At 44.4% G+C, this 26,342-nt stretch overlaps 1 non-coding gene and 1 pseudogene across 1 annotated transcript; one reads left to right on the forward strand and one right to left on the reverse strand.

The window, feature by feature from the left end:
* LOC128406111 (inositol polyphosphate 5-phosphatase OCRL-like) overlaps window positions 1-26,342 on the reverse strand; it is a 108,729-nt pseudogene that overhangs the window by 62,601 nt on the left and 19,786 nt on the right.
* On the forward strand, window positions 9,077-9,147 carry TRNAQ-CUG (transfer RNA glutamine (anticodon CUG)). Its single transcript has one exon. It is a non-coding gene; the product is annotated as a tRNA-Gln (tRNA).

Genomic DNA, 26,342 nt, shown 5'->3' on the forward strand with positions numbered 1-26,342 from the left:
GTCTCCACACAAAGAACTCTTTTCATCGTTTAAGAAGCAAAGCTTCGCTGTGAAACAGGCCAACGGTCAGGAGCTGGAAGCGGCCGGCGTGGGGACTGTCTATCTTAAGAGTCTGAACTTGACAATAAACAATGTTTACTTGGTTCCTGAATTGAAGTTCAATCTGCTAAGTGTTTCGCAGATTGCAAAGAGAGGACTGAGACTGTCCTACGATGCTGAGAGCTGCAAGATCTACAAAGATGGAGAGTTATTTCTTTCGGCCAGAGAGAAGGATGGACTATATTTGTTGACTTTTGCACAAAGTGATTACATGGAATGTAATTCATCTGTGTCTAACCTAGTTTCTCTTGCAGGTGTGAGCAAGAAGAAGACCGGAGTCAACAGAGCATTTCAGCGGGTGTATGCTGATGTGATTGGTCCTCTAGAACCATCTAGAGGCAATGCAAGATTTTATCTTGTGTGTGTGGATCATTTCTCTAACTATGTCTGGGTTTATGTGTTGAGAAAGCCACAGGAAGCCTTGGAGAGGTTTCAGGAGTTTTGTGACAAAGTTAAGAGTATGGATGATGCTAACATTGATTGTCTATTCACAGATGAGAAGCAGATTTTTCTTTTACAGGATTTCCAAAGGTTCCTGCAAGAGAAGGGGATCAGACACAAGATTGCTGTTTCAGCGGAAGCGTGGAACAGGGGTGTCTGTGTACGGGTGAACAGAGAATTGCAAAAGGGGATGGAAGCGCAATTGCTTAGTTCACATCTGCCACATGAGTACTGGGCCGAGTCTCTAATGTTGTTCTGTTATACGAAGATGAGAAAGGTTTCAAAAGAGTTGGGAAGTTCTCCTTTTGAGAAACTGTTCCACAGAAAACCTTCTGTTGCCCATTTCAAGGTTTTTGGGTCTCATGTGAGAACAGAAGCTCCAGGTGGAGTAAAGAATGCCAGAGGCATTTTTGTGGGGTATGAAAAGGGTCTCTACAGAGTAATTTTGTCTGAATCTGGTCAGGTGATTCTCACAAAATTTCTAGAGAGTGCTCCTGAACAGGAGAGAGTGATAGTACACACATTTCCCACTGAGGACGATTCAGATGATGATGATTTTACTGATTACAGCTGTACTGAAAGTGATGACACTGATAGCTCGGAGAGCTCAGTTGTCACAGTCATTGAGAGGAAGTCTCACACAATGGATAGGCCTTCACAACTGAAGGATGAACCACTGTTTACCATTGGAACTGGTTCTCCAAAGAGTCCTGAGACTGGACCAGTGAGCAGAGAGGATCAGCACCTCATACGTAGGTCTGAGAGAGTTACAAAGGGTCAACCACCCAAGAGGTACTCAAAGGAGTTTGCTAACTTAGCTGTTGCATGTGTTGCTGTTGTAAACAACCGAGGACAGGTTGGAGCTGTGTCTAAGTCAGAGACAAAGACACAACAGAGAGTTGCTAGCCAAGGTAATGCAGATGCACTCATTCCTTGGAAACCAGACAACCAGAGAGGTACACTGGGGAAACCAGTGGCGGGGAGTTCCAAGGGTGGAACTGAAACAACAGGGGAGTGTTATGTGTATAACAACTGTTTGTTTTCTTCTCTGGATCACGCTTTGTTTGCCGCAACACGCATTGATTCTTTTGGGGGAGGATGTTACGAAAAAGCAGCAATGCAGAAGCGAGCTCCAGGTGGCTGGAATGGTAAACAGGAAGCTGATGTTATTGGATTGTACCGTGGGAACCAGGGACAGTCTGTAAAGTGCTCTGAGAGCCGGATGTTAGCTCAGAGTGACACATGACCCTGTACTGGAAGTACATGGGTGGAGTTATTCTCTCTCTGCAGTTGGGAATCAGAGTGTACAGACATGTTTTCTCTGTACTGGTGAAAGACAGGAATAAAGACATGTAAATATATTTCTGTCTGTCTCTTTCCCCCTCCCTGGGAGAGGAGTGGGAGGAATGGTGTGTTCTTCTTTCACGTTGGGAAGAATCGCCGAGGGAGACCTCCCTTGATCCTGCCGGGAGTCGCTGGCAGGGGAGGTCAATAAGGATTCAAGCCGGGCACCTGGACGGTGGCCAAATTCCTCTGGACTAAGAGCTGGGACTGGCTCTGGTGGCTTGCAATCCGACATTCGGAACGGGGGACGGCGTGAGCGGCGCGGTGCTGAGAGTCGACTGCTTCTCCTGCAGAGTGAAGCCGCATTGCCATGGTCAGAGAGCGCCGACTTCTTCTTGTAAGCAATTGGACTTTAAAGAAAGCAACAACCCGTGAGCAGTACGGAAATTGGAATTGTAAAGAAAAAAAATTTTTGAATTAGGCACGATCGGGGAAGGCGCAAACAGGAAGCCCGTCTCCCTGTCTTGTAAATAATCCAAAGCAAGGACCTGCTAACTAAGGTCGAGAGAACTCCTTCCTTTTTACTTGGTAAAAGACATTAATTTCAGGATTTGGCAGTATAAGAAAACTTACTGGAGGATAAAAAGCTAATCTTGGGAGCTGAAGTGCCACCCTCCCCCGGACCCGGGAGTGCTCCGCGAGAGAGCCTGTTGATGAGGTATTGAAGAGTTTGACAGCTGTTAAATCAGCTGTCAAGACGGGAAAAGAGAACTTTGTTTCTGTTGCTTCTGCTGGTTATATTTGTTACAATTTGGTCATAATTTGTTGAAAACAAGGAAGAACTGTTACAAACTAACTTGATTTTTGGATTTGAACTGGAAGGAATATTAAGTTACCAAAATCCCTCTAGAGGGGGATTTGGGACATTACAAGAATGGTTGGAGGAGGAAAAATTCAAGCCGCATTGGACAGAGTTTTTGTTCTCTTGGGAAAGTTACAAGGCCAAATTGATGTTTTGGCTACAAATGTTGCAACTCTGGACTTAACAGTAAACAACACCACTGAATTTGATAAGGATTTGATTCAGGAAGTCCATGCAGCTGGGCAAAAAGAGAAACTTGAGAGCTTTGTGAGTGTGGAGAAGGAGATACATGTTGTTCCTGAGGAAAAGGAAGGAGGAGCTGTAACTTTGCAGATGCCAAAGGAGAGCCAGAGGCCTGACATGATGGCTACAAAGGAAAATAAGAACTTGATGTCGAAAATTTGGTCTGAATTGGAGATTGAAGAATGGAGAGATCTCCTTATGTGGAGATCTGAAGACCCAAGGATTACAAATTTGTTTAAGGTGGAAGTTGGAGCTTTGGGGACATTTGGACTTGAAAGGAGTAAGAAACAAGATTCGGGCTCCACTTTTAAGTATGGAGGTCTGGCTGGAAGAAACATGGATCCCGTTGGGCCAGAGCTCCTCCGAGATCTGGTGTTTAATATTAAGGACTATCAAAAAAACTGGCAGAGAGGAATTGAGAGAGAATTAAGAGCCTCGGACGTGAGATCTCCAGGCTGATAGTAGACTAAGACTGATGGACATTTGTTGGGGATTGAAACCGGGAAAGGGGGGGTGGAGTTTGGGAATCCAAAGGATGCATAATTACAATCTGTTTTGTTTTTACTTTGATTTGTTATTTGTATGAAAATTGGGGAATTCGTGGAAGGGAATTTGGGTCGACTTTAGAAAAATGTTCTAAGAATGAGTATTGATGTATAAGTATTGATGTTTAAGTTTGGATAAGGCAAAATTGGTTCTTTAAAATGAACCAAATAGAAAAAGGTCAAAAATTAGGGATAAGAACTTGCTGAACTAACAATTTGAATTGGAATATAAGAAGGGGAGGTGTGGGGAAGTCAGGGAAATATGTTATTAAAAAATAAGGAGTGTGAACTTTATTTGTTTTTAAACTTTTTTGTTTTTTCTTTTTTGATTCTTTTTTAATGTATTAAAGTTGAAAATTTCAATAAATAGGACTTCCGGGTTGGCGCCATCGTCTAATGGCGGATTCCCTCCGAGCTCCAGAGGGAATCGGCTCAACAGGGGTCGGGTTCTGCCGCGGCGGCGACGCGGGGACCCTTAGAAACCACAGGCGCTGAAGCCTGTGGACCTGGTGACTCGGCGGGCACCATTTGCGCCCCCCCCCGACCCGCAAAGGAGCCTTTTTAAAGGCTCTGGAACGGGGGACGGAGAGCGGCCTGGTGCTGTGAGTCGACTGCTTCCCCTGCTGAGTGAAGCCGCATGCCATGGACGGAGAGCGCTAACTTCTTCCTCTGAACATTTGGATTAAAAGTAATGACCCGTGAGTAACACGGTAATTGGACTTAAAAGGGAAATTTTCTTTGGGAATTAGGCACGACCGGGTAAGGTGCTAAGAGGAAGTCCGCCTACCCGCCTTGTAAACATCGTAAAGCAAGGATTTTATTACTAAGGTTGTGAGAATATCTTTCTTCTTTGTGGAGAAAAGCAATTAACTTTACGTTGGGGCAATTTAAGTGATTGTGCTGGAGGATAAGAGCTAACATTGAGAACGGAATTCACCCCTCCCCCAAGACCCGGGAGCGATCGGTGGGAGAGCCTGCGGAAGAGACATAAAGACTTTGACAGCTGTCAAACTAGCTGTCAAAGTTGGAAGAAAAGGGAAACTTTGTTTTTGCTGACTTTGCTGGTTATATTCGCTACAATTTGGTAACAAACTGTTAAAATAAAGAAGAAAAGGCTAACTTGGCTTTTGGGTGGGAATTGGAAGACATTAAGAAACTAGAATCCCTCTAGAGGGCGTTCAGGACATTACAAAAATGGCTGTAAGTGGAAAAATACTGGCTGAACTGGAGAAGACCTTCTCTCTCCTGGGAAAACTGCAGGAACAGACGGATGTTTTGACTGTGAACGTTACAATACTGAAGGGAACAGTAAATAAATTTGCTGAGCCTGGAAGGGATATGATTCAAGTTCCTGCAGATGAACAGGGAAGCTTTGTTGTTGATCTAAAAATCCTTACAGCCAAACAAGAAAAGAAATTTGAGTCATCTGAGAATGTGTTTAAAGAGGAACATGATGATCTGAAGGAAAAAGAAGGAGGAGCTGGGGCTTTGGTGGGGCTTTGGGAATCCAAAGGGTGTATAAATATATTTTGTTTTAATTAAGTTGGTTTTGCCACTAACATAAAAATGGGGATTTCGGGGAAGGGAATTGGGGCCGACCTTAGAAAAAGATTGTTAAGAATAAGTGTTGACGTATAAAGATTGAGGTTTTTAAGTTAAAATGGGTTAATTAAATTGATGGGGCGAATTTAGGAAAAGTCTTTTAAGAATAAGTATTGATATATAAAGATTGAGGTTTATAAGTTAAAATTGGTTAATTAAAATGAATTAGAGAAAATAAGGCAAAGTGTGGGGACAAGAATTTGCTGAGCTAAAAATTGGAATTGGAATACAAGAAGGGCAGGTGTGGGGAAGTCAAGGAAATTGGTTATGGAAATGTAAACTTTTTTAATTGTTCCTTTTTCTTCTTCTTTTTTCTCTCTTTTCTCTTTTTTGTCTTTCTTTTTTAATTTTTTTTTGAAAATTTCAATAAATATATTTTTTTAAAAAAAACAAACCACAGCACTCTTAAGAAAAAAAAAGAAAATTTCAATAAATATCTTTTTTTAAAAAAAAAAAAAAAAGCAGAATTAGCTGTCAAAAAGTACTCTATTCACAAACAGCACATTTCACAAAACGGCAGTCTTATTGTCCATTGGCAGCCCGTTCCCAGGTTTTAGGCGGTGGATTTTTATTTCCTTGCCTCTCTTTTTGCAGGAAAATATAGTTCAAACCTTTCCCCCCTCCTCTCCTGCAGCCAAGGGGGGAAATCACTTATTTTGATGTTAGGATTGTAGTCCTTCCCAATCGACTTTCCAGGTCTTTAGCTTACAGCCTCTTTTCTTTAGTCTATTTACAAGAAACGGAAGGCGGACTTCCTGTTTGTGCCTCCCCGCTTCGGTGCCGAATTAAGCCTTTTCCCCCCTTCCTTTATTTCCAATTTTATCCTACTCACGGGTAGTTGCTTTTGTGGCCGGATTGTCACAGGAAAAAGTCAGCGCTCTCCGGTAACGGCTGTGCGGCTTCACTCTGCGGAAGAAGCAGTTGACTCACAGCACCGTGCCGCTCGCCCCGCTTCGCTCCGGAGCCCGTAGTTGGGTTCCTTTGCAAATTGGGGGGGCGCGAAAGGTGCCCGCTGAGTCCCACGCTCACAGCCTTCACCCGCCTGTGATTTTTGAAGGGTCCCCACTTCGCCGTAGCGGTACAGACCCGATTCCCGCAGAGCTGGTCCCTCAGAGTCAGAGGGAATCCGCCATTACCGATGGCGCCAACCCGGAAGTCAGTAATGTATCCTTTTAAACACAGTTCAAACAATCCAAAGTTAGTTTCAGTTTTCAGTTACTTTTACTCCTTTTTAAAAGCAGCCGGAGACCGTAGAAACAATGTATTTCTCTTATTTAGCCAACTGTCAATGAACGTTCTAAATACTGTCAATGAACATTCCAAAAGACGTCAATCCTGCTAGCAGCCCGTTTCCAGGGTCAGAGCGGTGGTATTTTAACTCTCTTCGCTCTCTCCTACAGGCATACTCAGTCCACAACTCCCCACCCTTTTCTCCTGCCTCCAAGGGGGGGGGTTAATGTTCTTTACCGATGGAAATTTAGTCTTTTACGAAAGGCTTTCCAGGACTTCAGCTTGCAGCCTCATTGCTTCAGTCTATTTACAAAAGGGGGAAGGCGGGCTTCCTGTATTGAACCTCCCCGTTTCGATACCAAAATAAGCATTTAAAAATCCAATTCTCCCGCTTCAGCTCTACTCACGGGTAGTTACTTTGAAATCAAATTTTCCACAGGAAAAAGTCAGTGCTCTCTAGCAACAGCTATGCGGCTTCGCTCCGTGGAAGAAGCAGACGACTCAAAGCACCGCGCCGCTCACCCCACGTCGCTCCGGACCCCCCAAAACCGGGTTTCCCCGTGAGTAGGGGAGGCGCAAAAGGTGCCCGCCAAATCCCACGCTCACAGGCTTCTCCCGCCTGTGATTTTTTGCAGGTCTCCACTTTCAACGTGGAGGCCAGACCCAGATTCCCACGGGGCAAATTCCTCCCGATCAGAGGAATTCCGCCATTACCAGAGGCACCAACCCGGAATTCCTCCATAGCTCCCATTCCCTTCCAAACACACAGACAGGACAGTGTGGTGGCACCCAGGGAATAGTTGCAGCAGCCGGATGGCTGGCTGAAATACACACCATTGCACTCTTTTTGAATGGGATTCAATCTGAATCAGCCAGTTAGTGAACTTGGTGCTCCTGTGCAACAAACCCACTACAAAATTGCTCTTTCCCTCACACTTCCAGGTCCCTCCAGCTGGGCTTTTTGAGTGTGATGGGTTTTTCTCACTCCAGAGCAGTTTGTCTTTAAGCTGAAGGTCACCAGGAAAGCAAGGGAGACTAAAAAAAGTTGCACTCTTGGTTTCCTGGAAGAAGATCAAAAGACTCCCCTGGACTAGAAGAGACATCTCATTAATGCCAAAGAACTTTGGATATCTGCTTGGGAGGTTTCTGATGCAGTATTAATTTAACAAGGAGCCAGGAGTGAAACCGAAAGTAGACTGACCAGCTAGCTGAATCCAATTATATTGCTATGGGGGGGGGGAGGGAAAACCTCTAACATTTTACTTTTCGATACTTGTACTTCCAGGGTGAATTGAATGGGTGGAGGGGGGGTTGGAGGAGAGGCAGAAAGAAGAGCTAACTTGGCCATGGCTGGGGGCGCAATCTGGACGGTTCTGCCGGGGCGCAAGATCACCTAACTACTGCTCTGCGCCTCTGGACCAGGGGTGGATGGTGCTCATTGGGACTGGGAGGGTGGAAGGCAAGGAGGCCAACAGTAGGTGGCGCCAGAGCCAAGGAGTGGCAGAGCCAATGTGTTTTGTATCTGAGATGGAGTGGGAAGGGGCATGCGGCCATCGCAGCCATCCCTTGTCTGCCCTCATGGAGCGGCCAGAATCCACTGGGCAAATGCTCATCTTGCCAGAGTCTGGGTCTTCTGCTGTTGCTCTCTCAGAAACCGTGCCCAGGTGGGATGCTTCGTTTTTCGTAGCTGCTTCATCCCTGAGGAAGTTGGAGGTGACGCAACTCCTGCATCTCTGACGTGGGAAGGTTTGGAGGTATTTCAGATTCCCCCCTTCTTCCTTGGCTCCCTGGAAAGAAGGCAACTTTACATTTTGAGCGCATTTCACAGGCCAGGAGCCAAGCATCCCTTCCGGAGGGGGAAAAGAGGCCCAGAAAAGATGAGCCCTTCCCAGCCCAAAGGCGTTCCCCTGAGATTCAGCTTCCGGGCTATGGCTAACCAGGTTAGGAGCAGGAATATTGGGAGCGGGAAGGAACTGATGTCATCTGCCAGAGCAGCTGGCTAATTGAAGGGAATGAGGTGATAACAAGGCTTTCAAATCTGAACTCTTGTTTGCGGCTGATTAGGATAGAGGGAGGTGGAGAACAAGGGCAATCGGAAGCAGACTCTGGGTAGTTGGTTCCTTCTCTTTGTTCGGGTTCCTACGTCATACCAGCAGTTTAAATGGCAACACTCCTTTGCAAGATTGTCCGCCTTTTTAATTCTTTGTTATGGAAAATCAATAAAATGATAAGTTGCCCCTGCCAAAGGGTTGCATGACATCTGGCTGAAGACTTTTTGTGCTAAACGTTGAAGCTATGCTGGTGTGTGTGTGTGTGTGTGTGTGTTGCAGAATGGTTTAATTAGCTCATTCTCCTCCTAGCACATCGTCTTCATTCAACTCTGGCTGCTGAATGAATGCTTTCTTATAATCATTCTTATGTTTAAGTGGGCTTTGGCCTCCTTCCAGACAGCAGCTTGAAAGGGAAGCAGAGGAAAGCTCAAATGATGACAGAAGGCAGGGGCATCCAACAACCCAGAGTTTTGGTTTGGATGTGACACTTTGAGAATTCCCCAAGCCATCCCGAAGCCCCCATTTCACTCTGGTCCATCTGAGTATCTCCTTTCCACCCATGCCTCCCCTCCCCCCCAAATATTCACAATTAAGAAATCAGAAAACAACCCCCACCTCTCTTTCGACAGAACTAGGTGGAATGATCAGGCATAGCAACTCCTGCAGAGAGGATAAAACCAAAATGTTTCCAAGGGACACATTTATCAAACAAGATATCTGCCCCTAGCTCAGTCAGTAGAGTGTGAGACTCTGCATCTCAGGGTCGTGGGTTTGAGCCCCACGTTGGGCAAAATATTCCTGCATTGCAGGGGGTGGACTAGATGACTCTTGTGGTCCCTTCCAACTCTACAATTCCGTGATATCCTGTGAGGAGTAGTCAACTGAGTTTTACTCAGAAGAGATGCATCAAAATCAACACAGCCACGTAATTTGTGCCCATCAATTTAAATAGGTCTGCTGTGGAAAGGACTGATGTTGACTACAAGCCTGATGTTTTCTGATTATTTTATAGAGTGTTTCCCTCAATACCAAAAAATGGAGGCAGAGACAATTTACTGAATTTCAAAACCACCGAAGCTTTATTGAATGAACGAATCAATTTATTACAGTCACAAACCAGAATATGGACTTATACAGAGATAGAGAACATGTAGAAGAAGAAGAAGAAGAGTTTGGATTTGATATCCCGCTTTATCACTACCCTAAGGAGTCTCAAAGCGGCTAACATTCTCCTTTCCCTCCCTCCCCCAACAAACACTCTGTGAGGTGAGTGGGGCTGAGAGACTTCAGAGAAGTGTGACTGGCCCAAGGTCACCCAGCAGCTGCATGTGGAGGAGCGGAGACGCGAACCCGGTTCCCCAGATTACAAGACTACCGCTCTTAACCACTACACCACACTGGCTCTCATATATATGTAGGTTAAAATCAAAATCTATAAGCTAGAACACAGTAAAGAATACAGATGTGAAACTACTAAAATGTGTAGTTTAAGACCTTAACCGCTAATTTAAAATATGCATGTCAATGCTTTATTATAATTAAGGCAGGTAAAATAATTATTACTCTTAATAGTATTCATTGCTATGAGGCTTCTTGAAGCAATTCAGAATACAATCAACATTAGCAGAAAACTTTCCTTTACAAGGACAATTTAATTTTTTTTTTTTTTTAAATAATATTTATTAAGATTTTCAGAGATACAGAAAGAAAAAGAATAGAATACATTCAAAGCCTTCTTTTCAAACACCCTCTTTCCGGGACTCCCTCCTTCCCCCACCCCTACCATATTCCCCTATCATATTGTTGGCTCCACAAGTTCTCAGTTCTAATTAAAACTTAATTTGTTTAAACCATTATTCAAATTTAAATTTAAAATTATTCAGTCCTCACCAGTACCCTTAATAAAAGACAAGAGTTCTCTCCCCAGGGCCCACCCCCTTTCCATTCCACAATTTCCCCTTTTTTTTTAGTGATAAAGACACCTCACACAATAAAGAAATAAGAAACAAGAAATAAAAAGTATAGTAAATGAAAAAAAGCCAATTCAAAAAATAGTTGACAAGCCTTTGGATTCTAGTTCTCCCCCCCCCGTCCCCGGTTTAATTTCCCCCTGACCACTAATCCATATTGTCTGCCTGGAATTCTTAAAGTCCATAAATCACCTTTTCCCCCCGATTCCTTGCTGGCTTTTTTCTTTTTATAATTATTTTTAAAGTTATTTTTAAACCATTTAATTTCCAATCTTTAATAAAGCTCCCCCCATTGTTCTTTCCAAGTTGTAGTCCAGTTTCCTCTTGTTCCGCTGCCAAAACGTTCTAATTCAGAAGTTTAGTAGGTCTGCAGGGATTATTGTTATTCAGGAACAAAAACATACGTTCAGTCCCTTCCTTTCTTCAATAGAAAATTCTATTGTTTAGCTAAACACCCTGTAGACACAATATTGTTTCCGTTTCGCAGCTTTCCCAGAAGATAACCAGTCCTGTAGAATTCCAATGGTATTTTTCCACTTACGACCTTCTTTGTAATGTCCCGAAACTCCTCTAGGGGGATTGTTGTAACTTTGTTTTCTCTAGTCCAAAAGTCCGATTGTTATCCATGTTTTCGCCATTTTATATCCAAGTTTTGACAAATTGTAACAAATTGTAGCAAAATTAACCAGCAAAGTCCTCATAATCAAGTCCTCTTTAAATTTCGGACTTTGACAGCTACTTTGACAGCTGTCAAAATCTCCTTCGCTTTTCGCCAGGCTCGCTCCTCAATCACCCCGGTTCCCAGGGGGGGGGTTACGTTTTCCTTCTCCCTCAATTCTTCCTCCAGCACAGTTCTTGTAGTTTCCCATCGTGGAATTCTTAGTTCTTATCAGCAATTCAATTCTTTTTGGACCTTGGTTTCCCAGTCCTTGTTTTGGAAGGTTTACAGTAGGGAGGGGGACTGACTTCCTTTTTGGATCCCCCCCCCGCTCGTATCAAATCCGAAAAAAAAATTCTTTTTTTCTCCTTTTAAACCCGGTTTCCAAATTACTCACGGGTTGTTGTTACAAATCCGAATTCTCAATGGAAGAAGTCAGCGCTCTCCGCCGGATGGCATGCGGCTTCGCTCGGCAGGGATAGCAGAGGACTCAAAGCACCACGCTTCTCCCCGGCACCCGATCCGTAGCCTTTAAAAAGGCTCCTTCACGAGTCGGGAGGGCGCTAGCAGTGCCAGCCGAGTCTCCATGTCCACGGCCTCCGTGGCCGTGGTTTTTAAGGGTCCCCGCGTCGCCGATGCGGTAGGACCCAGCCCCTGCCGAGCAGGCTCCCTCCGGAGCTCGGAGGGAGTCCGCCATTCGGCGATGGCGCCAACCCGGAAGTGCTTTACAAGGACAATTTAAAAAGCAACAATTTAAAAAGCCATGTCCCCAGGCTGTGGGTGTTACCTTCTTTGGGACAGAAGTGAGCCAGCTCCAGAGGGACGAGAGCATGCTGTAGAGAAAAGAAAAAACCGTACTGGATCAGATGACTGATCTGATCCTAAACCCTCCCCCCCAAAAAAAAATAATAATGGGTGCAAGAGAACATGGAAGCAGACCCAAGCCAGGGAAGACTTGCTTCCATCATGGGATGAGTGAGTTCTATTGCCTGGCCCCAAGGTGGAAGTGTAAGATCAAGGAAGAGGGCAGGAAATATCTCCAGCCTTGTCCGGCATCCCAGGGACACACATTGTGTTGTGCGCCTGATACCAGACTGTGATTCCTCCTGTGGGAATCCTTTCACAAGCCACTCTGGGAGCCTCTTGGGGCTGTGAAGGTGCCAAAGGTGAGACACTTACCTTCAGGCAACTGAGCCTTCTTGCACAGGACATCAGCCAGCTAATGCCACTGGCTGCCAGTTGCCTCTCCGCTGCAATCGCACTTGTTGTGTAACCTCTCAGTTCCTGTGGGAGGAAAGGGGACCTCAGAATCAGGAGGCTGGTCTGGGGGAAAGAGGCAGACCACTGTGAAGCCCTTTACACTCTCAGAGAGAGATCCGTTTCTGTTCTAAAATGGCAATGTCCTCCAGCCCCAAATTGTAGCTCTGCATCCAAGGCCCTCCTTTGGCTGTCTGGGCAAGTGGGCCTTTGCTGGCTCGTCCATGTGGCCAGCTTGCCTTACAAGAGGGGAAGGGCCCAAGAGGTGCACTGCTAGGTGGCGGCTACTCCATGAAAGCTTTCTAGGTCAAACAGCCACTGAGGCCATCAAGATACTTACATTCATCAGCAAGTTCAGGGTCTTAGTGCTTGGGGCCTCCCAGAGGAGGCCTCCCAGCATCAGAGTATAACGTTCCTCTAACTCCTGCAGGCAATGGCAATGAGGGAGAGGATGCGCCAAGCAGGGGAAAGAGAGATCAGATGTTGAGCAATGGGAGCAATGCTTAAAGCATGTGAAGAAGAAACAACAACTACAGAAGTCAAATTTCAAGGCTAACAACTTACCTGCTTGTCGGGCTCAGTTTTGACCTCAATAACCGCCGCAAAGGCTGCATGCACAATCAGGCTGTGGAGCTTCAGTGGTAATTTGGGCTTCATGAGGCTGGAGAGAAGGAGGGAAACCTTTTTAGACTCTGTCTCCTTGGAGTCTTCCTCATATTGGGGGGGGGGGAGCATCAAATACATGTCATTCTCTTGAAGTTCTAGTGAATGCATGTGTTAGCTTAAACCACTTTTGACAATCAAGCAGCGTATAAATTTTACAGGGTGAAAATGAATAAAGGTAAAATTAAAATAAACACACGAGGACACTGTTTATGTGGCAGTCTACCTGGCACTTGGTTGCAAGCCTCTAGATCTTAGTTAATCCCACCCCTAAAAGCTGAGCCATTTCGCAGTCATCTCTAGACAACATATCTTCTATTTTCTCTCTCACATCTCCACTCATCCTGTAAATAGTTGCTGCATAAAGAAAGCTTTTTGAACGCAAGAAACCCAAGAAATTGTAAGCAATTCTTCCAATCTAATTCACTGCAGTGGCAAGGTCTGGTAACACCTTTCCACATTCTGCTCCCCTCCCCGCCCCCCCGCCAGCTCCTCGTTAAGCTCAAAAAACCCGGTATACCTCAGTTGGTAAAGGGCTTCCAGCGCCATAGCAAGGGCCAATTCAGGCTGTGTAAAGCACGCAATCCGTCCCATGAGATCCTGATAGAGAACAGAGGGCGGAGGGGGGAAACGTCAGTTCCCTACGGACATCAGGTGGATTCCTCCAACCCCAAACTCAGTGCAGGAATTGGCAATTTCATGCCAAATGCCTGCACAACCCTTCTCTTGGCCAGACCCCACCAGGCCTTCCTTCTGCCCAGCATCCCCCCAATCCCATCCCCAGCTCTCCTGCCCCCCTCACCCCTGGATACCTCATGCAACCTCTCACTCACCGCAATTGCCTTGACGGCCATCTTTTTGGAGTACCTCAACCTGTCCTTTTCTCTGGCGCGGGCCTCCGAGCAAGTGGCCAGCCCGCAGCAGAGCAACATCTCATCCTTCTCCAGTTGCTGAAATGGCAAGAGTCAGGATGTCAGTTCATGGCAGGAGGGCTTCTCTGAATCTGAGACCGCCAAAATGGGGGTACAAACAGCACTGGGGGATGGGGGGTGGGGGGTGAGGGATTTCGTATGTACTGTGCTGTTTTCTCAAATACTAACCACAGGCGATGCCCAGACCCTGCCAGTCTCTGAACCATCTGCAACAAGAGAAGAAGGAAAGGACATGGGGGCAGGTTAGTTCATTTCTACTTATTTTCCACAGTTGAGGATTAGAGCATTAAGGCCACCCCTCCTTACGCTCCAAAATGAAAAGGAAGCATTTGCTCACGTGGACCCACAGCAACCCTGGACTTCTTGGGGACTTTGCGGGTCCCCTTCTTCTTGCGGGCTGCCATGTCCCTCAGTCGCCTGAACCTAGAAGAGAAGGTGAGGGGCAGACCTTGTTGTTGTTGTCGTTGTTATACCGCCCTATACCCACAGGTCTCAGTTACAACCAGTGCTTTTTTCTGGGGGGATGCAGGGGTACGCACACCCCAAAACATTTTGTGAATCTTTGCACTTTTGTCCATTTACTGTACTGCATTTATTTTCCCCGATTTGAACTATAAAATGGTGATTTTCTTGAGTCAAAATGAGAGTACCCCAAACATTTTTTTTAATAGAAAAAAACACTGGTTACAACATAAAAATCGCAATATAAAAACACAAAATGCATAATAAAGGTGAAAAACAACCCAGTAAGACTTCCGGGGGGCGCCACCGGCAATGGCAGACTCCCTCTGAACTGGAGGGACTGGTTCTGCGGGAAACGGGTCTTTTCCGCTACGGCGAAGCGGGGACCCCTTCAAAATCACAGGCGGAAGAAGCCTGTGACCATGGGACTCGGCGGGCACCCTTAGCGCCCCCCCAACCCACTAAGGAACCCACTAACGGGCTCCGAAGTGAAGAGGGGGAAGTGGCGCGGTCCTGTGAGTCAATTGCTATTTCCGTGGAGCGAAGCTGCATAGCTGTTGCCGGAGAGTGCTGCCTTTTTCCTGGAACAATTTGGACTCTAAAATAAGCACTCGTGAGTACTCAGAATTTGCACAATTGGATATCAAACAAAGATTTGCGAGTAGGGAAGAACTGGACTTTAAAAAATATATCTGAATTCGGTACGGAGCGGGAAGGGCTAAACAGGAAGTCACCCTTCCGTTCTTTTGTAAACAGAATAAAGCAAAGGTAATTTAAACTAAAGCTTAGAAAATCGTCTTTATAAGGTTGGCTTTCAACATTTAAAATTGTGATTTTTTTCTTTTTGGACTGTTTGAAGTGAGTTTTGAAGTGATTTTTGAAGTGATTCTAAACGGAAGTAATTTTCCTCCGTCCTGATCCTGGAGCGGGGTGTCAGGACTGACGTGTCCATTGACCAAAGACAAGTGCTTTTTGACAGATAGCTAAAAGAAGAGAAACTTAGCGATTCCACTGCTCCCTTTCGCATTTTAAAGGAATATATATGGACAAAGTATCTCAAAAAAGGAAACTTTGTAGCAAGAACAAATTTAAGTTCTCCCCCTAGGGGGAGTCTGTGAAACTGTAACTAACTCCAGGGAACTGACAGCTGTTACAGATTAACCATGGGAACAAGTATTTGACCTTGCAGGACAATGTATTCAGAAGCCTTGGTGCGAGCTTTTTCCAAAACAAACGCTCTACTGGAAGAATTGTAGGAATCAAGCCTAGTCAGAGGAATTGGCCACTCTTCAGGCACCCGGCTTGAGTTCCTTGTTGACCTCCCCGTCTGCGACTCCCGGCAAGAGCAGGCGAGATCTCAATCGGCGATCCTCCTCTAACGTGAGAAGAACACACCACTCCTCCCCTGCCATCCCCAGGGAGGGGAAGGAGACAGACAGAAATGTATTTACATGCCTTTATTTCTGTCTTTCCAGCAGTACAGAGAAACGTGTCTGCACTCTCTTAACACCAACAGCAGAGAGAGAAAAACTCCCCTGTACTTCCAGTACAGGTCAGATGACACTCTGAGTTAACATCCGGTGCTCAGTACAGTGAATAGACTGTTCCTTTGTTCCCACGGTACAGTCCCTAGCATCAACATGCTGTTTGGCTTTCCAGCCATCTGGAGCTCGCTGCTGCATTGCTCCTTTTTCATAACATCCTCCCCCCAAAGAATCAATGCGTGTTGCGGCGAGCAAAGCGTGATCCAGAGAAGAAAACAAACAGTTGTTATACACATAACACTCCCCTGTTGTTACAGTTCCACCCTTGGAACTCCTCGCCACTGGTTTCCCCAGTGTACCTCTCTGGTTGTCTGGCTTCCAAGGAATGAGTGCATCTGCATTACCTTGGCTAGCAACTCTCTGTTGCGTCTTTGTCTCTGACTTAGACACAGCTTCAACCTGTCCTCGGTTGTGTACAACAGCAACACATGCAACAGCTAAGTTAGCAAACTCTTTTGAGTACCTCTTGGGTGGTACACCCTTTGTAACTCTCTCAGACCTTCGTATGAGGTGCTGATCTTCTCTGCTCACTGGTTTAGCCTCTGGACTCTGTTGAGAACCAGTACCAATGGTAAACAGTGGTTCTGCCTTCACCTGTGAAGGTCTATCTATTTTGTGAGATTTCCTTTCAATGACAGTGTCAACTGAGCTCTTTGAGCTATCACTGTCGTTCTCAGTACCACTGTAATCTGTAAAATCATCATCATCATCTGAATTGTCCTCTGTGGGAAATGTGTGTACTATCACTCTCTCCTGTTCAGGAGCACTCTCTAGAAATTTTGTGAGAATCACCTGACCAGATTCAGACAAAATTACTCTGTAGAGACCCTTTTCATATCCCACAAAAATGCCTCTGGCATTCTTTACTCCACCTGGAGCTTCTGTCCTCACATGAGACCCAAAAACCTTGAAATGGGCAACAGAAGGTTTTCTATGGAACAGTTTCTCAAAAGGAGAACTTCCCAACTCTTTTGAAACCTTTCTCAACCACGTATAACAATACGACATTAGCGACTCCGCCCAGAACTCATGTGGCAGATGTGAACTAAGCAATTGCGCATTCATCCCCTTTGCAATTCTTTGTTCACCCGTACACAGACATCCCTGTTCCACGCTTCCGCTGAAACAGCAACCTTGTGTCTTATTCCTTTCTTCTGCAGGAACTCCTGAAAATCCTGTAAAAGAAAAATTTGCTTCTCATCTGTGAAAAGACAATCAATGTTAGCATCATGCATATTTTCAACCTTGTCACAAAACTCCTGAAACCTTTCTAAGGCTTCTTGTGGTTTCTTTAACACATAAATCCAGACAAAATTAGAGAAATGATCCACACACACAAGATAAAATCTTGCATTGCCTCTAGACGGTGCTAGAGGACCAATCACATCAGCATACACCCGCTGAAATGCTCTGTCGACCCTGGTCACCTTCTTGGTGTCCGTTTTGGTCACACCTGCGAGAGAAATCAAGTTAGACTCAGATGAATTACATTCCATGTAATCACTTTGTTCATAAGTCAACAAATACAGTCCATCTTTCTCTCTGGCAGAAAGATACAACTCTCCATCTTTGAAGATCTTGCAGCTCTCAGCATCATAGGACAGTTTCAGTCTTTTCTTTGCAATCTGCAAAACACTCAGCAGATTGAACTTCAATTCAGGAACCAAATAAACATTGTTTATAGTCAAGTTCAGACTTACAAGATACACAGTCCCTATCCCGGTCGCTTCCAGCTCCTGACCGTTGGCCTGTTTCACAGTGAAGCTTTGCTTCGTAAACGTTGAAAATAGTTGTCTGTGTGGGGACATATGAACAGTGCACCCCGTGTCGATTACAAACGCGTTCTCAACATCTGGCGTGGTTCCTTTCGACATCAAAGCCTTTGCAGGTTTCACCGTAGACTTGGTATGACTTTTGTCTAATGCCTCAGGCTTTGCTGAGCGGCCCTTAGCTCCTTTTGGCTGGCGTGGCTTCTTACAGTTCCGCTGAAGATGCCCAGCCTGTCCACAATTGTAACATCGGACAACGTTCAAAGCTACAGCATTCTCTCCAGTAGCAACATCAGTGGAGGAATTAGAACTCCGTTCCTCCCTCCCCCTGTCCTTTACTTCCTGTGATTCCCAACCTCGCGTTGGTGCTGCAGGGATGGGGTTCTCAATCACGTCAAAGATCCTCTGATTCTGCAGCAGGGCCTTCATCTTTACAGACCAAGATGAATAATTGTCATTAGTCAGGGGAGGTGGATAAGGTAAACCTCCCCCCTTCTTGGCATCCATTTTTGAATCCAAGTCTCGGCTCTTACTCTCGAGCCTGTAAAATCCAAAAGTCTTTTCTGGGTTGTTTACTGCCTACTCTGGCAGGCAAACTGCAAGCTGTCTCAAAGTTCTTGCACAGCAGCGAAGATAGCCAAAACAACTCCACTTCCCAGGCTCTGACTGAGCCAGCCCCTTTGTCAGTAGCTTTCCACTTTACTGACGGTCGTTGCCTAGCAACTGTGCATACCTTTCTTTGAACAGGAAATCTTATCAACCACAAGAATTCCTGGTATGCAAGCCTTTGCTTTCAGAGCTGTTTTTCCAAACGCAGCTCCCATGAACCAGAAAATGAATCAATCTGCGTTCACACTTTTAGCCTGAAATGCAGCATACCTTTTGGGGCTCCGTTGCTTGGGAAACACCCCCTCTCGGTGTCCAGCCGTCTGTTCAGCTTCTGGCTGCACGCAGACGTTATCTTATCTTCTTTGGTGCAGAGGATGACAAACGATCCATCAACCTCTCATGCTGATTCCCATGGATCAGCAACCATCGGCTTATGCTACCAGATGTAGGAATCAAGCCTAGTCAGAGGAATTGGCCACTCTCCAGGCACCCGGCTTGAGTTCCTTGTTGACCTCCCTGTCTGCGACTCCCGGCAAGAGCAGGCGAGATCTCAATCGGCGATCCTCCTCTAACGTGAGAAGAACACACCACTCCTCCCCTGCCATCCCCAGGGAGGGGAAGGAGACAGACAGAAATGTATTTACATGCCTTTATTTCTGTCTTTCCAGCAGTACAGAGAAACGTGTCTGCACTCTCTTAACACCAACAGGAGAGAGAAAAAAACTCCTCCCCTGTACTTCCAGTACAGGTCAGATGGCACTCTGAGCTAACATCCGGTGCTCAGTACAGTGAATAGACTGTTCCTTTGTTCCCACGGTACAGTCCCTAGCATCAACATCCTGTTTGGCTTTCCAGCCATCTGGAGCTCGCTGCTGCATTGCTCCTTTTTCGTAACAAGAATTACATGAAAAAGTGAACTGGATGGTGACTTCGAGTAGAAATTTTGATCAGGCAGTGGGATATTTTGACCAGACAGTGGCAAAATATGTGGAGCCCACTCAGGATTTAAAACAGAAGGGTGTTTCGACAGAACAGGAGTTTGTGACATTAAACCAGGAGTGTGGTTTGACAGAACAGACCCAACAGGAGTATGATCTTTTGGACTTGACAAATGAACATGAACTTGGAAGGAGCCAGATTTGGAAAGGAAAAGTTTGTTCTGGTTTGGAAATGGGGGGCTGGATTGACCCCCCTATGTTGGGAGGTCTGGACCTTTCAAATATGGCAATGGGAGGTGAGATGTTTGGGACTGTGGGGGCTCTCAATTTTGGAGGGCCCTTGAGACATGCTTTTAAATACTACATGGAATGCAGTGATGAATACGGAAAAGGGTTTGATCTGTCGAGAAGGGTTAAAAACATTGTCAAGTTGGAGTTATCACGAGTAAGAGACATTGTCAAGCTGGAGTTATCACAAGCCGGAGATAAGGGAAATTACAGTTACAAATATGAAGAAGAGCTGCGGAAGGACCATGGAAGTGACAAGAGGGCCTTGGAAATAAGGTTACCAGGTTAATGGGCTAGATTGATGAAATAAGGACTGACAAAACCCGGAACCAGGAAGAAGGGACGTTGGATAAAGATTGGATTTGTTTATATCTTTCTTTTTTCTTTTTTTCATTATTAGAATGTTTTATAAAGTTGTTGAATGATAGAAAAATGTTGGAAGGAATTACTCGGCTTTAGCAAAGATGCTTAAGAATTATGAAAGAATATTATGATTATAAAAAGCTGGTAAGGATAAGATTTAAGTTTTAAGTCTTAAGGTTTATTTTATTATAGAAAGATAGGATTAAAATAGTCTACGGTATTGTAATGATAGAATTTAAAGGATTTGCTGGGATAATCTATAATTAGGATACAAAGAAAGGGAGGAGGAGGAGGTCTAAGAAAGAAGGTAATGACAGTTAAGGATTTGAAAATAATGAATCTGTTTTTAAATGCTTTTAAAGATTTGGGATTTTTGTATTTTTGTCACTTTTTTGTTTTTCTATGTTGGTTCTTTTTTCTTTTTACACGGGGGGAAGGGGTTTTTTATCTTTTTTTATTACTCTGTTGACTATTTTTACTCTTTGTATTTTCCTCTGTTTCTATTTTGTTTGCTTTTTCTTGTTGTAATATTTTGAAAATTTTAATAAATATCTTATTAAAAAAAGAAAAGAAAAAGAAAAACAACCCAGTAAACCCCCCTCCCCAACACATTTCAAAACCTGAGACAGAAGCCTACAACCAAAATGGTGTGTGTGTGTGTAAGAGAAGGCAGGGAGTCTTTGCAGCATAGCCATAACACAAATACGGGTAGCCTAACAGTTGCAGGCAGAGCCGTGTCATTTCACACACTACTTCGGCTGCGGGACATCGTATCAACAAGGAGAGGAGCATTTGGTGTTGTTGCATCTCCTCGGGTATTTGTTGATTTGTCGCCACGAGGGGTTGTAGTTGTGGAGGTATAGTTTGATGAGGTTTCTGGTTATTTGTACCCTAGGTGCCCACTCACACACAACAACAAATCTCACTGCAGCCAACCAACCACACCCTAGGTCACCCCCCAACCTCTCTCACCACCAAGGAAATGCAACAAGGGAATAGTAAGTGAACCCACACAAGTGATGCTGACACAAAACCCCACACATACAGGGGAAACTCGGGAAATTAGAATATCGTGGAAAAGTTCATTTATTTCAGTAATTCAACTTAAAAGGTGAAACGTCTACTTCTCAGAGGTCAAATATTGCTCTGTTTGCAATCCTTGTTTTGCTGATTTCATTTCATATTCTAATTTTCTGAGATTGTTAATTTGGGGTTTTCATCAGCTGTACGCCATAATATCACAATCATAACAAATAAAGGCTTGACATATCTCGCTTTGCATGTCATGAGTCTATCTCATATATTAGTTTCACCTTTTAAGTTGAATTACTTGAATAAATGAACTTTTCCACGATATTCTACTTTCCCGAGTTTCCCCTGTACACTAAGTAGAAGAGAAGCATTGCCACCCGACCCCACCCTCCCCCTCTTTCCCCCTCTGTTCTTCCTAACCCAACACTGCATGCAACACTAATGTCTCACAACAAATGAAACTGATCTGTAGAAAACACAACTTGACAAAAGAGACAAGGCACGGTTTTTTTGTAAACTAAGAAATCTTTAATCATTTGTTTATTTGTTTATTTATTTATTATTTAAAACACCAACAAGGAAAGGAGCAGGAAGGAGTTATCCAAGATGATCGTGGCCTAGGAGAGAAAGCAGATGGAGGGAGAGCTTTGAATCAACTCATTTGAGAAAGCTGGTGGGAACTTCACATCATGTTTACTCCGTTGCTGAAATTTGCAGGCAGCCGATGCTACAAGGAGAAGTAGCCTGCAGGGCTGGGAAGCAGATTACACCAATTGTTGGAGGAGAACAACAGCATCTCTTACTATTACTCAGCATAGCAATATAGAGCTTCCAGGAACAGAGGCACTCTACCTCTGAAGCCCACAGCTAGAGGAGAAGCAGCAGGAGTGGGCTTGTGAGTTTGGACTAGACGGGCTTTTCCTCTGATCCAGCAAAGCCACTTCCACCTACAAAGGAGGTGGAGTTGCGGGCGACTGAGGGAATCTCCGGCCGCGTCAGCCCCTGGACAGCCAATCGGCTGGCTCAGGGGGCGTGACCAGCCCTATTTATCGCCGCCTACCTTGTAGCAAATCGTCACAACTTTCTGGGTATTGGCGGTTAGGCATTGGTATTGGTATTGTTCTGTAGATGGAAGAGGGGAGGAAGCGACATCACCTGCCCCGCATATTGAAGGGTAGTCCGATAAAGGATTCCGAGGGGCGTGGCCCTGTCCGAAGCCTATGGAGGTGAGGGCCTAAGGCACGCCCCTGAGCGGTGACCCCCGGGGGGGGGTCCCGAGTTGATGTGCATCAGCAGGACTCCCCCTACTGGTGGTTAACCCTTCCCGGACCTCAAGCGGACGGGCTGAAGCCGGATAGTCGGTTAGGACCAATGCCTAAGCCAATACCGCTCATCACCTGTAACCAATAAAGTTGTGGCCATATTTAGCCCATTAACCTTAAATAATTGTGTCATGTGTCTTTATTTCCACTTTGGGGGGGGGGCGGGAACTCGCCACGCAATAGGGCTCTTTTTGTTTTTTTATGCACCCACAGACCCCAAACGGCTCTCCACAGGAACACAGTGGTGCATCTCATGTATGGGGGGGGGATTCCAACACTCCCCCCACCCCCAGGAAAGGAAAGATAAGGGAAGCATACTCCTCTCTGTCTAAAATATACAGGAAAATATGTGCACAAAATATACAAATGAAAATGAAATGATAAAGTGAAAGCAAAGCAAAGCAAAGTCTACACCTATCTCCCCTGTTGGTCCCTCGCTTGCTTGCTTGCTTGCTTGCTTCTCCGTCCCCGTTCTGTCTCAGCCAACTCCTCCCAACTATCCCACGACGGGGATGTGTAGCTGCTGTCTTTTCTACAAGCAGCACGAGATGTCACAAAGATGGGCAGGACACTGTTTCCTTGACAACCCACCCAGCTTGACCCTGAACTAATCTCCCCGCTCTTTCGTTGCCATGTTTTCTCCCTAACCTTGGGACACCTGCTGTTTGCAGCTTTACGAATCACTTTTTATCACAAACAGGTTCATACATTTTCTGGCAACGTTTCTCAAGAGAGGCCACCCAAGCAATTCACCACCCACAATTGGCGGACACCGCTATGCCATCATATTGGCATCAGGTGTTTTCCAGGCCAGTGAATGTCAGCAACCCCTTCTTCTAAAGCTGCTTCCCCAGTTTCATCCAAAATAGAAAGAAATGTCATTTGGTAGCCCATTGAGAAGCTTTGGGAAGTAATGAAATACATTTCTGAAAGTTATTTATGGATGCACAAGGTCACTACATCTTTGCTTAAGGTGAATGGAAAGGAACATTTCCCCAGGCGGCACACCACTGTCCCCGAATCTCGTCCGCTGCTTGGTCATTTCAACAGATTGTGTGTCTTAGTAAGATTTTGTACATTTCAGAAAGCTTTCCCTTGCCTACAAATGAAGTGCATGATTTTTCAAAAACTTATTAATGCCCCGTGCTTTTACTTCTGGTGTGGTAAAAAATTGCAGAATCTGGCTATCATTTACAGCAGTGTAAGAAGCTGGTTTACGTTTTCCCTCACATTTGGTGACTAGGTAGGGATATGCAGTTTTGTGTTTTGTTTTTTGAAGAGTTCCTAAGGAGTCCTGCTGCTTCCGAGGTTTATTTTGGGGGTTGTTGTTGTTTACAAAAAGGTAATCCAGTTGTAACCTTTTTCTAGGTACAATTCTGTACATTCTGGTACTACCTGTTCACTCATGGTCCCTCCAAATCCCTTTGTTTCTTTTAGCAATGTGTCCTTGTGTATCTGCATAAGCTTTTCAAAGCCTGCTACCTTTGCTTACAGAATTTCTCCTTGGTCTAAATTAGCCATTTCGACAGAAAACACGAGAACTGGAATTTTGCTCTTGAATGGATTTTTGGGTCGCCTGCATGCCAAGCACATACTTCTCCCACTGGGCCAGCGCCCTTCCTCAGTGACTGAGCTCTCATTGCACACAGCCATTCAGCAAGCAAAAAAATGTTACTGTCAGAAGGGGAGAATGGGGAGCAAGAGATTCAGGGGCCGGTTTTAGACCCACAGTGCTGGGGTTTATTCTGTTGCCTGCTTGACATTGTGCCTCCTTCCCCCCTACCTTTTATTCCTATGAATGTTTCACAATGTCGCTGCTTGGGATTCTGGATAATCTATGGTGTTTTTCTTTTCAGTTTTTTAAATTAATTTTCCAAATTTTTTTTAAGGCAAACAAACAAACAAACAAACATCCTAATTGTAATTAAACCAATCTTGATAACATTGTTAAGTGACTTCCTCAAACCCCCCTGGTTGAATTTCATTGTATTTCATTTTAACAGTTTTCCAAAATCAATCTTCTCAAAAAAAAAAATTAACTTGATCACTTCACATCTTTCATTCTTTCTAATCTAGCTTGAAACATCTTAATTCCTATCCTTACATATTTAAATCCTAAGCCTATCTCGTATTTGCAAGCTTTTCCAATTAGGTTATCTTGACATATTTAGCTAAATAATCTTTGAATTTTGTCCATTCTTCCTGGTACTCCTCCTCCTCCTGGTCGCGGACTCTTCCCGTCAGGTCGGCTAGCCCCGGGATGTGACTAGATGCTTGTAATGTATGCCAGGCAATCTGGCACAAGTGGGTAGGGTTGCCATCCGCCCAGAATTGCCGGGATTTGACAGAATATAGTGAAAGATGGAAAGGATTTGCTGAGATAATTAATAATTAGAATACAAAAAAGGGAGGTGTGAGGAGGTCGATGAAACAAGTTAATGAAGATAAGGATATGGGAATATTGGATTTGTTTTTAAACTTTTTTTCTGCTGTGGAGATCTTTAAAGATATCCCGAAGCATATTTTGGACGTAAGAACCTACTACAGAGATCTGGTTGTTTTACTGAAAAAAAATAAGATATTCTTCAGGTGGGAATTTCCACAAGGTCTATCTTTTAAATACAGAGGAAGGAAGATAAGAATAAGGACACTGAGTGATAAAGACAAATTCTTGAGAGACCACGAAGAGGATCTGCAGAAGGAGGTGGAATCTGGGGAGGAACAGACGCCATTGGGAGGAACACTGGACATATCAAACTTGTCATTTGGGTTGAAACCACTGACAGAGGAAGAACAACTACTTGGAGCAGTAGGAGGTAAATAGTTTCATCATGGCTCTGCAACTTCTAAGCTGGAATTGTAATGGTTTGAATATGCCTCGAAAGAGGAAAGCTGTTTTTCATATATTGAAGAAAGAACAATTGGACTTGATTTGTTTACAAGAAACACATGTGATGAGGTTACACAGGAAAATATTGGTGAATAAAAGATTGGGACAAGAATTTATTTCATCTGACAAAGTCAAAAAAAGAGGAGTTGTGATATATGCAAAGGAAAAATTGCTACCGAAATTAATTTTTAAAGACGAACAAGGAAGATTCTTGGCAATTGAAATTCAAGTCCAAGGAGAGAAATTTTTGATTGTAGGAATTTATGCACCGAATGAGGGGAAATCTGAATTTTTTAAGAAGTTGCATGAGACTTTGTTGGACTATCTGGACTATAATTTAATTTTGATGGGAGACATGAATGGAGTTGTATCTACAAATATGGACAAAGCACAAAGACAGGTACTTACTAAGGATGGAAGACTACCAAAAACTTTTTTTGAAATGGCTGACAATATGGACTTGATTGACATTTGGAGAACAAAGAATCCTCTTGAAAGAGAGGGAACTTTCTTTTCTGAAGCCAAAATGACATGGACCAGAATCGACCAAATTTGGGTCACTAGAGGAATGGCATCAAGGATAAAGAAAGTGGAAATCTGCCCAAAAACGTGCTCCGACCACAACGCAGTAAGAATGGAGATGAAGCAAATAACAACTGGCTCTTTCAGATGGAGGATGAATGACACCTTATTTAGAGATGAAGAAGTGTATAAGAAGAAGAAGAAGAAGAGTTTGGATTTGATATCCCGCTTTATCACTACCTGAAGGAGTCTCAAAGCGGCTAACATTCTCCTTTCCCTTCCTCCCCCACAACAAACACTCTGTGAGGTGAGTGGGGCTGAGAGACTTCAGAGAAGCGTGACTAACCCAAGGTCACCCAGCAGCTGCATGTGGAGGAGCGGAGACGCGAACCCGGTTCACCAGATTACGAATCTACCGCTCTTAACCACTACACCACACTGGCTCAAAAAAGGCCCAAAAAACATTGAGAGACTATTTTGAAATAAACATGAATACTAATGTTGAAAAAAGAGTAATCTGGGACGCAAGTAAAGCCGTTATGCGAGGATTTCTGATACAACAAAATGCAATAAAAAAGAGAAGCCAAAATGAGAAAAAAGATAAGATTTTGGAGAAGATAAAAGAAGGGGAAAGGAAACTAAGATCAAAACCAAAGTCTAAAGAGATTTTGAGAGAAATCAAATTATACCAAACACAATATATGGAACTGATGAATCAAGAAATAGAATGGAAAATTAAACAAATGAGACAAAAGACATTTGAATC

The sequence above is a fragment of the Podarcis raffonei genome, chromosome W (assembly GCF_027172205.1).
Source record: "Podarcis raffonei isolate rPodRaf1 chromosome W, rPodRaf1.pri, whole genome shotgun sequence".
Taxonomy (NCBI): Eukaryota; Metazoa; Chordata; class Lepidosauria; order Squamata; family Lacertidae; genus Podarcis; species Podarcis raffonei.